The following is a 12689-nucleotide window of genomic DNA, read 5'->3' on the forward strand; positions in this document are numbered from 1 at the left end:
AAAAGATGTGAGCTATTGAGCTATGAGAAGACGTGGAGGAGAGGTGCCTGGGTGGCTCAGTTGTTAAGCATCTGCCTTCAGCTCAGGTCATGATCTCAGGGTCCTGGGATCGAGCCCCGCATCGGGCTCCCTGCTCAGCGGGAAGCCTGCTTCTCCCTCTCCCACTCCCCCTGCTTGTGTTCCCTCTCTCTCTGTCTCTCTCTCTGTCAAATAAATAAAATAAAATCTTAAAAAAAAAAAAGACGTGGAGGAAACTCAACAGCTTTTTACTAAGTGAAAGAAGCCAATCTGAAAGGCTACCTACTATGTGATTATATGACATTCTGGAAAAGGCAAACTATGGAGACAGTAGAAAGATCAGTAACTGTCAGGGGTTAGTGGGGAGAGAAGGATGAATAGGTGGAGCACAGAGGATTTTTAGGGCAGTGAAAAATATTCCTCTGTATGAGACCATAATGGTAGATGCAGGTCATTATACATTTGTTCAAACCCACTGAGTGTACAACTCCAAGAGTGAACCCCGATGTAAACTATGGACTTTGGGTGATAATGATGTGTCAGTGTATGTTCACTGATTGTAACAAATGTCCCAATCTGTTGGAAGAGGGAGTCAGGCAATATACTCGAACTTGGTACTTCCTGACCAATTTTGTTGTGAACCTAAAACTACTCTAAAAAATTAAGGCTATTTTTTTAAAAGATTCTCTTTAGAAGAGAAATAAATAGGACCTAAAATCAAAATTTATTATTAGAGAAAATGTACATGAAGGGACTTCCTCAAGGGGCTTAACTATAAGGAAAGATTATTCTCAGGTGCCCATACTGTCAATAGTCTTACCCTATCTTTCTCGTGTGTGTGTGTGTGTGTGTGTGTGTTGTGTGTGTGTGTGTCGTGTGTTTGTATGCATGCACATACACATGTACCATTTCCTCCTGTGGTCCCCAAAAGCAGTGCAGTTAACTGGTGGGAACTGGCTGAGGCTTTGGGGCTTTGTCACCTCCAGACTCTTCCAGCCCACATTTCCTCCCCAGGTCCTCCACACCAGCTTTATACAGCAATCTTACTTATTCTCGGGTTTGCCAACCCCATGATCTAATAGGCACAGGTGCCAACTCTTCACCCTACCAGGCGGGCTGCGCAAGGCCTTGATTGGCTCCTGGTAGCATCCTCAGGGCCCGCAAGAGAGCCTGCTGCAGGGAACGAATCACCACCCTGCACTTTCACCCTGCGAAGCTTCAGCAGAACTGAAGTGTTCAAATTCTCACCTTGATGATTTCAATCGCAAGGTGGACATTCTTGAATCTTCCTTCTATAGGTGTCCAGAAGCCCTGGCCTCTGAGTCATTCAGGCTCTGGTTCCTGGGCTCTGAGCCCTCTTCTTCATTTTCATACTGACCCCACTTGCCCTTCTGTCTCGGTTGCAACACTTCTCTTCCCTAACATGATATTACCCTACTTGACGATGCCTGGTATTGTGTTTTCTTTTTCTTTTTCACTGGAAAGTGAAAACTGCTACTCAGAGTTAAGAATCCATAAAGGGGTTTCCAGGTGTCCAGAAAAGGAAGAAGGCCCTCTATCTTATGACTATTCAGAAAAACTGTGATGATGTCATTTGGCAAAGAACCCTGTGCTTGCTGTCTACCCTTGAGTTTCTGTTTCGTTTACTGATTATACATACCTAACGTGGGTCCCAAGCCTTGAGCTAGCGCTGTAATTATTGGAATAGCCCACACATTCTTGCCTGTATGTAGCACCACATATGGACACCTATAGTGTATGTATTTTGAGAATTTAATTGGATAAATGTTTTAAATTAGGACAGGCCACAGATTCAACTTTTACGATGGAAAAGAACTTCCAGTTACATTGCAAAAACGGAATTGTTTCACTGATCTTCAAAGATTGATATAATTGCAACTAAAAAATTTGACCCTCCCCTCCATAAATTTTGATTCTTTGAAAAAATACCTGAGGTTCCTGGATACTCTACTGCAGCATTCAACGGGTAAAGCCATGTTCTTTTAAAGGACTAACTACATGAGACTTGAGAATTTCCCCAAATTGGCAATGTAGTTTTGAAAGGTTCTTTTGCTCCATGCTGCCCATTTTGAATAACGTGTAGGTTATGATCTATTTTGACTTTGTTTTCTAGTTGATGAAAAAGCCTAGCATCAATGTCACCTCCTCCAAGAAGCTCACCCCGACTCCTTCCTTTGAACCCGCATGGCATTTTGTTTCTGCCACTAGCCGTATTTGGCCTCATCTATATCCTTGCCTCTACCCTGCAAATCCTTCTTGTATAGAACTGCTGTCAAGCTCCCCTTGATCCCTCACAGGCCAAGCCCAGCCTGACTCATGGACGCTGCCAATAAAAGGAATGGAACTGTCAAATGCATAGAATGAACAGAAGGTAAACTTTCCTCTTTGGCTCTCTACATTTTGGGGGAAGGGCACATTCTTCTGAGGCCCCTGCTTGTGCTCTAGTCCTGATTGGGTTCTGTGCTGCAGACTCCACTTCCTGTTTTGGTCAGACAGATGTCCTACCTGTAGGATTAACACTAGGAGATGAGATGGAGTCTGGAATGAGTGCTACAACTACATATACATCATCTCCATTATTAAGAGACAGAAACCACACATTTGGTAGGATATCCTACTGGGCAACAGGTACAAACAGTAGCAAAAACATTCGTTGCACTGCAGAATTATTTGATGCATTATTACTGTAGGTCATTCGTTTCCTAAAAGATCATTTAAGGATTGTTCAACTAGTTCCCAAAAGGGAGGAGGAGGGAGTTGGAATCTCTTTCAAAGCAAGAAAGGAAGGGAGGTGGCTTTCAAGTCGGCATTGAATCGGGTTAAAAGCACATAACTTTATCCTTTAGTAGATATTAGGACCGTGCTTTAAGAGCAGGGCAAAACCTACTTGCCTGAAGAAAAACAAAGAAAAAAAAATTTTTTTTTCCTTTTGGAAAGGGAGGGACTTCAAAACCATAATGTGCCAAATGCCTCCTTCTCCTTGAAAAGCCCTCCAAGTCAGAAGCAAGCCTAAGGCTTCTCTTAGGATGCTCAAAGTTCCTTGCAGCTGATTATTTTTCAGGAGGAGAATTAGACAAAAATAATACAAGTGGGAAATAAAGAGAATGACCTACTTTACACGGGGGGAGAAAGGAGCTCTGTGTGAGCGTTTTGATCTAATTGACGGTGTGGGGTTGCATGCCCAAATAAGGCGCTGTTGGTCGGGTCTGCGCGGGAGAGGGCCTATCTTGAACTCGAGCGGGGAGAGGATAAAGCAAGGGCTCTGGAACTGAGTGGGCAGCGAACCCCAGCACACTGACCCGACTGGTGTTCAGAGGAAGTGCCCTAGGAGATTCCGTCTGACCACAAAACCAAGTATGATAGAAAAAGACTGGCGGGGGCGCCTTCCCTTCCAGGGCTACCTGCTGGAATGTGCGAGGGACCAAGGGACCTCTGAAAAAGGCCGCTGGGTGCACAGCACTGCGCCAGGCGCTGAACTTAGGTGATGTTAGGGAAGAGGTGACCTCTCGGGGGTAGGGGACCTCTCCCCTCCTTTGGGCTTCTCCCCAGGCGCCTCCACGCGGTGGAGGGAAGTCTGCGAGCCCAGAGGAACCTGGTCACTGTTGCGGGACACAGGATCTCCCCTTTTCACCCCTCGCTGTCTCGGAGCCCCGCAGAGTAAGGGCTCAAATCACCGCTCCTGGCTCCAGGGACTATTTATGTGCATCTGTCTCGGTTCGGCGTTTGCTGCAGGAGCCTTGGTGAAAGCCTCCGTGTTTGCTCGCGCGCGCGCCGCTCCAGCTTCTCCTTTTCTTGGATTCTCGCCTGTCTCCTCCCACAGAGGAAAAAAAAAAAAGGTCACGTATGTTTGGAAAAATATGTAGGTCAGTGGAACATTTCCTGCACTGGTGCAAAAGGAGTGGAGGGCAGCGGGGGAGGGGAGGGAGAAGCAGAGCGGAGCTCTGAGGGCGCGCTCCGGGCCATAGCCCCCCACCCCACGTGCTTCTGCCTGGGGCGGGGGGGTCAATTAGCCGGTTCCTTTCCTTCCTTGACCCATTTTCCGGACCGGCTATGTTCGCCTTGGAAGCGACACCGTTTATTCCTCCCCAGCAGGCGCTGCGGTCCTCCGCGGAACAGCGCTCGCCAGCTTTCTCCCCCAACCCCAGTGTCCCAACTGCCCCCTCCCACCCCGCCCGGCCTCCACCGCTCATTGAGAAATCGCAGTGGTCCGAGCGCAGAGACGCGCCCTGTGTCCGGCCTCTGTCTCCGCGCGCAGACCTGCCCCGCTAGGACGGCGTGGAGGGGACGACAGTCGTGTACTCGTCCCCCTCTCCCCCCATCGCACGGGACAGCGGGGTGGCAGCGGGCACGGCGAGGGTGTCTGCCCTAGGCAGGGGGGGAAGATTCCCTGCCACCCCCGGCGACAACTTTAACGGGACTTCGGCTGGCAGCCCCGCGTCCACCTACCTGCCCTCTCGGCCAGTTCACCTCTAAGCACACACACCCCCCCCCACCCCCACCCCGCGCCCAGTCCTGACCCCGCGCCCCAGGCCGGACTTCGCCGCGCGTCCCTGGCAGCCCAGCAGAGGCGGCGACGGCCTCGGGCGCGCGGGTGTCTGCGCCGCCCAGAGGAGCTGGGGGTCCGGGGTGGGGGGGGTCGCAGGATGCGAGTCCTAGGCTGGGTCGGGGCCAAGGCCCGGCGTGCGACCAGAAGAGACCCGCAGCAGGAGCGGAGGGAAGGAGGAGGAGGCGGGAGAGGAGGAGGAGGAGGAGGAGGAGGGAGGAGGGAGGGAGGAGGGAGGAGGGAGAGGGAGGAGGAAGAGGCGGCGGCGGCTGTCCCCACCCGCTCTGCGTGCGGAAGAGTTTGCCGCGCGAGCAGCCGGCCTCCCGCAGGAGCCGAGGGACCCGCGCGGCGGCGGCCGGGAAGCAGCGGCCGCGTAGCTCAGAGACCCGCAGCCGCGGTGGCGGCGGCGGCGGCGGCGGCGGCGGCAGTAGCGAGAGCAGCGCCTCCCGCCGCCGCCCAGGAGGAGCTCGCCGCGCCCGCTCGCCGCCTCGGCTCCCAGCGGCGGCGGCGGCGGCGGCGGCGGCGGGAGGCGCGTCTTCCCGGCCCAGTCCGCGTCCGGCCCCGCGGGGTCGCCCCGGCCAGCTCCGAGGTAAGGAGCCGCGCCCGGGGATGCGTGGGGCCCGGGGTGGGAGTCCGTGCGTGCAGGGTCGCGGGACTCGGTCACCTGCTAGCCGGCGCCGTGGACGCCGGGGCCAAAGGGGCGCTCAGGCACGGGGCTGCGCGGGGCAGGGGTCAGGGGCGCAGGATGGTGGGGCCCCACCCCCACCGCGGGTCCCGCCGCCCGGGACAGCGCGTCTTGTAGGACTGCAGCGGCGGCCGGGTTGGTGTGCTTCGTGGGCGTCTCGCCATAGGAAGCGGGGGACGAGGCACCCCGAACCTCAGGATTTGGGGGAGCTCAGAGGGTACCGTCGGGGTGGCTAGAGGCCGTGCCCAGGTAGCAGCCTAGAGGGTTGCCCTGTAGCCTCTCTGAGCCCCATCTCTCGCCTTCGCGAAGAGTGGGGAGCCGGGGAGCCCTGGGGAGTGCGGCGTGCGTGCCCCGGGCCCGCGATCTCTCCGGGTCCCTTAGGTCGGATTTGTTTCCGGGCCTGACTGGGTACCCAGTCTGCCCCCTGCACGTTTAGAGAACGCGGAGCCTGGCTCTTCGCTTCGCCTGGCCACCGCTTCCCAGGTTGGATGCCAGCGTGTTGTTTTGATAGGAGGTGTGCCCCCTCCCCGGGCGGAGGAGGGAGGCGCACCTTTGACCTTTCTATAGAGTTGCGCAGGGTCGTTAAACCGGGGGGGGGGGGGGGGGTAGGGACAGGTGCCAAGGGGCTAAATTAAAAACTAACCCCGCTCCTTTGCCTGCCACTCCTTAACTGCTCAAGGTAAGAAAGTTTGTTTTCAGCCCTGTGATTCATAAATAATTAGTAACCAGTTTTGTAGATTAAGCAAGATGGAAACCTTAAAAATACGCACTTCCAGAAAGTCTAAAAACTACCATGGTTGTATCCGGGAAGCTTTAGATCAGAAAGTTAAAAGCCCCGGGATTCAACAGGTGTTCAGAAGGGGTCCGAGAGGGGAAAACCCTACCTGTTTGTCTTTAGTACCTGCTGCTTTATTATCGTGCCCCAAATTCATTAAATTGGTTGGCCTGTTTCTTTACAGGTAAAATATTGAGTAGTTATTAATTAGCAGAGACGAACTGGTCATTTGTGATCATTTGGAACCCAAACCTTCGTTTCCTTAATAGGAGGGTTTTCCCTGTTTGGACTTTGCAGATAATTAGCTCGAAAGCAGTTCCTGGCAAGGTGTAGCTCTGTCCACACCTCTCTCTATCTAACACTAATTTAGTACCTGACCGGTGAATTGACCAACTAATTATGGCTTGCATTAAAGCAGAGCTGTCCTTCTTGGGTGGGAAGTGACAGTTCAAAATTCAAGGGCAAGTACTAGGTCTTTCTGCCACAACGATTTCCTTAAAGGGAAAGTTTGGCAAAAATAACCCCAAAATGGGGGTGCCTGGATGGCTCAGTCGCTAGGCATCTGCCTGCAGCTCAGGGCATGATCTCTGGGTCCTGGGATGGAGCCCAATCTTGCGCTCCCAGCTCAGCGGGGAATCTGCTTCTCCCTCTCCCTCCTCCCTGCTCATTCTCTCTCTCTTTCTTTTTCTCTCTCTCAAATAAATAAAACCTTAAAAAAATAACCCTAAAATGTATTTTAAAATAACCCCCGAATAAATATCATGTTTAAAGGCGTTATTCTGGCTAGGGCCACTATTTTTGCAAAAGTAAAAAAATAATAAAATTTTAAAATCTTTGTTTCATTACACAGCTAAACCAGGACCCATAGAAGTATTGGCATTTCTCAGCAGTCTTCTTAAACATTTAGTTAGAAATAAAGTGTGCACCATAAAGACATTCAATACTTGTCTTCCATCTCCCAGAGAGATGGGGAGTGTGGCTTAAAAGAATTGTAAATGTGCTGCTTTTAGCCATTTTCCTCTGGGAAATCGATGCCTCTGTTTATTTGCTGATCTGTCCCGCCGTGCGCGACCATAGAATTGGTTTTATTCTTACTATTCCCCAGAGTGACTCCTGCGGAGATGAGAGAAGGGACTTATTCTGGAGGAAATATGTTATTAATAAAACGTTACCCCCTAAAGAGTTAAACGTGCCAAGAAAAGAACCAAGTGAGGCTTTACTAATTAGTGTGATGAAAAAAAATTCCCTGATATGATGAGAGTGTTCAGATGGTGACTAAAGAATTCATCTTTATGTAGAAAATAATGATTGTTTTTAAGCATGTTTGGTTGTTTTAAGAGTTTGGGTCCTTTTTACTGTTTCTGGCTGTTTAATAATGAAAATGATAAAAATAATGAAAATGGTAAAAATAATGAAAATAGTAAAAAAAAAAAAAAAGACCCACATTATGTGATGTCTGTCATTATTAAGTTGAATTAATCTTATTTTTTGAACCATCTTTCTTAAGTCTTGGTAATCTTTATAACTGGCTCTTCATCCTGCCACTTGATTTCAGGTTACAAATTCAAAATTAGTGATTTGTTCAGATTAAAATAATACTGCATGCACATACCTTTTATATGATCATCTGTATCTGTTAATTTTTTTGAAGTCTGTTTTGAACCTTAAGAACCCAAAGGGCTAAGTTCTTTTTCCTAATTTTTCAAACAAGTATGTATCTTGTTCTTCACGTGAAAAAGTCAGTTTTTTCATTGTGATCAGGACACTGATTGTCCCATGCTGATCCCATGTAAGCGGTGACATCTCTTTCCCAAGAGAGGTCAAATTACAAGGTGTTGAAAATAGCCCAGTGACTCAGTATACTTGGCTGCTTTACACCAGCGGTTTAATTGGCTGCATCATAGAAGCATCTAATTGAGTTTCACATTTAAATAGTGGAAATGATACTTGATGCATTATTTGCTTACACAATGTTAATTAGCATGTTCCTGATCTTCATTCTATTTGTAGCAAAGATGGGAGGTCTGGGCCTGCCACATTCATATTCCCCACAGCATCTCATCCCTATGAGGCCTTGTTCATAATAGATGCTCAATAAAGAGGTGTAGGCAATGAGCTGAATTGCTGATGAGAGTTATCTAAAGGTTAGAAATTTGTGAATGCTAATGGAGTACTTAACTATGAGTAACTCAAGTTTAAATCTGATGATGATTAATAGTACCTTAGAGAACTAAATAAGCACTTATTAAATGTGACCATTTGTTGAAAAGAATTTCTAAACGAAGTTGTTAGCTAGGACACTACTGTTGCTCACTGAATTCTTTGACATTGGGGACCAGTGGGCATTGCAAGCGAAGTGTTGTCTCTGAGGTAAAGTTCCCTCAACGATCACCTGAACTTCTGTGGGTCATAAAACAATGTGTGGTTTCCATCTGATGATGCAGAATAGAAAGGAGAGAGCTTAGCTTCTACACTGGTGTGAGAAAAACAGTGTATTAAACAAGCTGGAAGGTGCCAAACATCATGTCTCAAACTTTACAGTGCATGTGATTTCCTGGAGATCTTGTTAAATGTACATGCTGACTCAGCACATCCGGGTTGGGAGCCAAGATTCTGCATTTCTCTCAAGCTGCCAAGTCCTCCTGATGCTGTGAAACACCAGCAAAGTTCTGGAATACACTTAATTCAATTCAGCCTATATTTACTGAGCACCTACTACATGGTAGGCCCAAGTAATAGAAAAATAAAGAATATGGGACATCTCTGCCCCTAAGGAGCTGACCAGGAAGAGAAAGAGAGATTCTTTCTAGACTGAAAATGAAGTCCTGGACCAGAGAAGGGCCCAGGAAAGGAGATTTTCTGGTAGGGCTTCCACATTGCTGACCTTGACTTCTAGCAAGTCTTCTTTGAATGGAAAGCTTTGTGATCTGGCAGAAAATAAAATGCAGGTCTTGAAATCACACAGACCTAGGGTAGCTAGTGGTACTCTGCTGGGATACTGTGTGACTTGGAGCAACTTTTTTTAACGTCTTTGAGCCTCAGTGTCCTGGTCAGAAAAATAGTGGGAATAATGCTTCCCTGGTCAAGTTGGTGGGATTACCAGTAAAGGACAAGTGTTAGGTATAACAAAAGTGATTGTTTTTATTCTTGTCGATGGGAAGGAGGGGGCTGTAGGCAAGAGGAAGAAGAGGTTTCTAAAATATTTTCCCATGTAGCTCACCAATTAGAGATTTGATCTGGTTAACCAACAAACCCAAGGTGAGCAGTAGAGAACCAGGCGAGGGCTGGAGGGTGGGCAGCTGTGGAGGTTCATCAGATGCAAAACAATTTTTTGGAGCATGCACATCTCCACTCTTCTCCTGCAGGGCCCTGGCTTCTGGTCAGCCGTGGTGATACCCTTCCAGCGGTATATTTACCTGAGGCTGTTTGTGGTGCTTAGTCAGTAGGTTGCATTGATCAAGACAACCGGTGGGGGTGCCTGGGTGGCTCAGTCGTTTGGGCGTCTGTCTTCGGCTCAGGTCATGATCCCAGGGTCCTGGGATCGAGCCCCATGTTGGGCTCCCTGCTCAGCCGGGGGCCTGCTTCTCCCTCTCCCTCTGCCCTCCGCCCCACCTCCCACTTGTGCTCGTTCCCTCTCTCTCTCTCTCTCTATCTCAAATAAATAAATAAAATCTTTAAAAAAAGACCAACTGGTGTTCATGCAGTCAGTCACTCCTTCAAAATATGGTTCAGAGGGAAGGGCCAGTACCTTTCCTCTTTGAGGGGCACTGGTGCCTTCCCTGGTAAGGCACTTTTAAGGAAGGATTAAGCCATCAGCGAATCCTTTTCAGTTTGGATGAGTTACCAGCAATTAGTGCAGGGTGTGTCAGAATTCATCAGGCAGACGTTTTATACTTTATGCTCTGAGATGATTGTTTCCTCTTGACATCTGGGAAAGATGGATATTCTAAGGCAGTGGTCTCTAGCACCGTGATCTTAGGGGGGTAATCTGGGAATCTGGATGACCCTCAAAATACTTCAACAATGCTCTCTATTTTATACGAATACATATATACATGCATACATATATATTAGATTTGTATATATTAAATACATAGAGATATAGATATTTTATATATATGTATATATACACACACACACATATTAGAGTTCTGTTTATTATTTGCAAAGGAGATTTTGCTGCTACCGTTCCCGCTCCATGTCTCCCTGCCTAAAATAAACCTTGCAAACCAAGTTGTAAGAGAATGCCAATGGTCATTTGATGTGTGGGGGAAGGAAAAGTAGAGGAAAGATTGGAGCCAAGGCAGTCCTTGGGAGGTGGAGGGGTAACAAAGGAGAGGAAGGACGGCAACAAGCATGAGAGCACCCAGAATGGAGGTCAGGGCAGTGGCAGGGCCAGAGCGTGGGAGGTGGGAGCCAGGGACCCACCTTTGTGGACTGCTGCCTTGCAGAAGGCCGGGAGGATTTTGTTCCTGGGTCTTTGAGAGTAATCCAGACTTCCAGTAGACCCAAGCCCATCTAAAGAAAGGCAAATGATAGAGCTGAGCAGCCTCATTCTCCCCCCCTCCGGAACCAAAAAAATGGCACTGCACAACTTCACAAAGGATATCTGGGCCCCTTGAAAGTCAAACTACGGAGAACAGGAGAACATTTTTAAAATTATTATTTTTTTAGTTATAAAAGTATATGTAACTTTCGGAAAACGTAGAAGAAAGCGAAGATCGTGAAGATCGCTTGCAATCTCAAGGTGTATTTCCTTTAGGGCTTTTCTCTATGCATTGAATGTTTTTGTACTGTTAGACTTTTCAAAAAATATAATCTCAGGGCTCCTGGCTGGCTCAGTTAAGTATCTGCCTTTGGCTCAGGTCGTGATCTCGGGGTCCCGGGATCGAGCTCAGCTTTGGGCTCCCTCCTCAGCGGGGAGTCTGCTTCTCCCTGTCCCTCTGCCCCCCTTCCCCCTCTCAAATAAATAAATTAAATATTTAAAAAATATGTGTATAATCTCGTAAAAATTCACATAATATAAGGCCATCTCTAGTAAAAAGCTCCCCTTCACAGTCTGTGCCCTACAAGAGTTGTTCCTCTTTTTGTGCCTGGCAGAAACCTGGTTTTGCTCTAGTGTCTACCACGCTCCCGTGTGTCTCAGGGGTAAATCCTGATTGGCCAAAGCTACCCTGGGTGGGCCTGCTGTCCTTGCCAGTGATTGGCTCAGTGTGAGCATGTGGACTTCGTTCTGGCCAATAAAGCATGAGGGTGGGTCCCTGGGAAGCCTCCCTGGCCCTTCAAATGAGGCAAGAGGCGGAAGCAACCCATTTCTTCTTCTGGCCACTCAATGCTTGTAAGTGGGGCCGCCTGTAAGTGGGGCCGCCATCAGCCACCAGAGCAGGCTAGGCCATGTCCCAGATGACCTGCCAAAGAATGCAAAGGTGAGGAATTGGCCTCCATAGTGCCCTTGACCTTCTGAATTAGCCAGCAGAGTCTCTGTTTTGGGCTGTTTGGGAGATCCTGAAACCTCCCTGAACACTTAAAGCAGGTCAAGTTAGGTTTTTGTTAGCTGTAGCCAAAAGCATCCTAACCAACACACCCCGTACATAGCTCTCCACGCTTCTCAGGAGATGAACCATCGGGGTGTAGTCTGCTAGTTCTTTTCCCGCGCATTTACATATATACCCATTTAAGTATGTTTTCTTTTTAAACTAACAGAACTTATTTCATGCATTTTACGTAGTGACTTTTTGGGGGGGGGTCATTTCTTATAGCTACTTCATTCTTTTTAAAGGCTACATAGTCATTCTCAGAAGTATAATTTATTTAACCCATTGTTAAACGTTTATTGTGCTGTTTCCACTTCCTTGCTCTTATAGGCCATGTTGTCTTAACTTCCTTATCTGTATGTCTTCGAGTACAGTCCAGATATTTCCAATTCAGGGATTACTAGGCGGGAGGGGATTCCTGAGTAAAGGGGCACATCTGTTGGATGGATAGATGCTACCAAATGGATGACTCCAATCGCTGTGTCTATGCCCTTCCCACCCACCCACCCACGTCTGAACCAGCACCACCCAGTACCAGTCTCTTGAATCTCTTTTATGCATTTTCACATGCCTCACATCATACCATTTATATTTTTCCATTCTGGTTGGTCGCCTTAATCTGAACATAGGCATTTCCCCATGTCATTAAACATTCCATGTAAACATAATTTTAATGGCTGCATGACAGTTCATGATGATCATTTTTGGAGTGTTCTAGTGGTTTGTGAGGACACAAGAGAATATTTGATATTTGAAAAAGTAAGTAGACATCATCAACCTTTGCAATCATCTGGAAAGAGTCCTAAAAATGGTATTAGGAGACATACCCTTCTATGATCTCTTTCCAAGAAAACTCTGAGGACATGGCCTTCTAAACCCTTCTCATCCAGTCAGATAGCAGGCTGCCCCAAGCGTTTCTAAGAAGTTTTACTCTTTCTGGGATCTGTAGGGTTTACACCCTGACAGATATTCATTCTCTGAATATACAGAAGTCACTTAAACAAATACTTTGTGAGGGGTGCTTGGGTGCCACAGTCGGTTAAGCATCCAACTCTTGGTTTGAGCTCAGGTCATGATCTCAGGGTCATGAGATTGAGGCCTGCATCGGGCTCT

At 48.0% G+C, this 12689-nt stretch overlaps 1 protein-coding gene across 1 annotated transcript in view; it reads left to right on the forward strand.

Moving 5' to 3' along the window:
• The first annotated feature begins 4901 nt into the window (after positions 1-4901).
• Positions 4902-12689, forward strand: part of NPAS2 (neuronal PAS domain protein 2) — a 151963-nt gene continuing 144175 nt past the window's right edge. Inside the window, exon 1 of the mRNA XM_025869020.2 lies at positions 4902-5171. The gene's annotated coding sequence lies outside the window, so the exon portion shown is untranslated. The remainder of the gene's footprint in view (positions 5172-12689) is intronic.

Source organism: Callorhinus ursinus, unplaced genomic scaffold (genome assembly GCF_003265705.2).
Source record: "Callorhinus ursinus isolate GAN/ISIS: 27379988/994484 unplaced genomic scaffold, GSC_fseal_2.0 scaffold10, whole genome shotgun sequence".
Classification (NCBI taxonomy): Eukaryota; Metazoa; Chordata; class Mammalia; order Carnivora; family Otariidae; genus Callorhinus; species Callorhinus ursinus.